Source organism: Zingiber officinale, chromosome 6B (genome assembly GCF_018446385.1).
Source record: "Zingiber officinale cultivar Zhangliang chromosome 6B, Zo_v1.1, whole genome shotgun sequence".
NCBI lineage: Eukaryota > Viridiplantae > Streptophyta > Magnoliopsida > Zingiberales > Zingiberaceae > Zingiber > Zingiber officinale.
Genome location: NC_055996.1, coordinates 12,464,810 through 12,466,529, shown reverse-complemented (window position 1 = coordinate 12,466,529; position 1,720 = coordinate 12,464,810).

The window sequence follows — 1,720 nt, the reverse complement described above, 5'->3', positions numbered from 1 at the left end:
TTCAATAGTATCCTCCCCAACGGAGTCACTGCTATTGTTTTGTGTGACCAAAGTGAAACCAACTATTAATTTTATTTGTCATAAAGTTAGGATGACAAGATAATAAAATTACTGGGTCACACCCTCCTCTTACAAATGTTGAATTTATATACGTCCACACTAACGTGGCATGCAATATTCACGGTGATTTGAGGTGTTGGTTAATTTAAAATAGTATTGTTTGAGGAATCAATATTATTCTAAATTTAGAGTCTTGACTAAAGTTTATTTTTGTGATTCTTAGGATGACTTTCAACCCACTGGCCATTATACTGAAAGAGAACAAACTTACTGGTCCAAACTATATAGATTGGAAAAGAAACCTGGACATTGTTCTTACTACTGAGAGCTATAAGTTTGTACTGACTGAGACTTCTACTATACGTCATAGGAGATTGAGTATCATAAGAAATGGGTAAAAGCTGATGAGATGGCGCGGTGTTACATTTTGGCATCAATATCAAATGTATTGCAACATCAGCATCAAGATTTACCAACAACTTATGATATAATGAACAATCTCAAAGAACTCTTTGGGCACCAGAGTCGGACTGCTAGGTAAGAGGCAATGAGAAAGCTAATGACAGCCACCATGTCTGAGGGGACACCCGTAAGGGACCATATCCTCAAAATGATAGCTTATTTGAATGAAATACAAGTCCTTGGAGGAAAAATCGATGGGGAAACCCAGGTCGATATAATTCTCCAAACGCTACCCAGAAGTTTTGAGCAGTTCCGCCTGAACTATAACATGAACAAAAGAGAGTATACATTGGCGGAACTTCTGACAGAACTATAGGCAGCAGAAGGTATTTTTCGTCACAGTTCTCAGATTTACTATGCTGAAAATGGTTCTACTTCTAAGTCGAAAGGAAAGGTCTTTTCAATAAAGAAGGTGAATACAGGACAAAAAGGTTGGAATCTGCAAGCAGTCTGGACATTGGAAAGCGGACTGTCCTCGTAGGAACCAGAACAATAAAGGTATATCTCATACTCTAGTAGTTGAAACATGTTTAGTAGTGTTATCTACCAGCACCTAGTGTGTAGATACGGGAGCCATTGATCATGTCTGCAATTCTTTGCAGGGGTTCCCGGAAACCCGGCGACTATTTGATGGAGAGATAACTGTCTACATGGGCAATGCTACTAAGATGGCGGTTGTTGCAGTGGGAGATGTCTAAATATGAATTTGATTTTAAGAAATTGTCTTTATGTACCCAGTTTTAGAAAGAATTTAATTTCTGTTTCTAAACTGTATTTGGATGGATATTCTGTTTCCTTTAGTAATAATGTTGTTATAAAGAGAAATAAGGTGATTATCTGTTCTGGTGCATTGGTTGACAATTTATACACTTTAAATCCAATTTCTCCCACAAAGCAAAATATGGAAATTAATAACACATCTTCTAACTCTAATAAGAGAAAAGAACCTTCGGAAATGAACCAAACGTATCTTTGGCATCTAAGGCTTGGACATATTAACTTAAGTAGGATTCAAAAGCTTGTAGCCGATAGACTCTTGGGTTCATTGGAGTTGGAAAATTTTCCAACATGTGAATCCTGCTTGGAAGGTAAAATGACCAAGAAACCTTTTAAGGCCAAGGGGTATAGAGCCAAAGATGCATTAGAACTGGTTCATTCTGATTTGTGTGGTCCTATGTCTATCCAGGCTAGAGGTGGA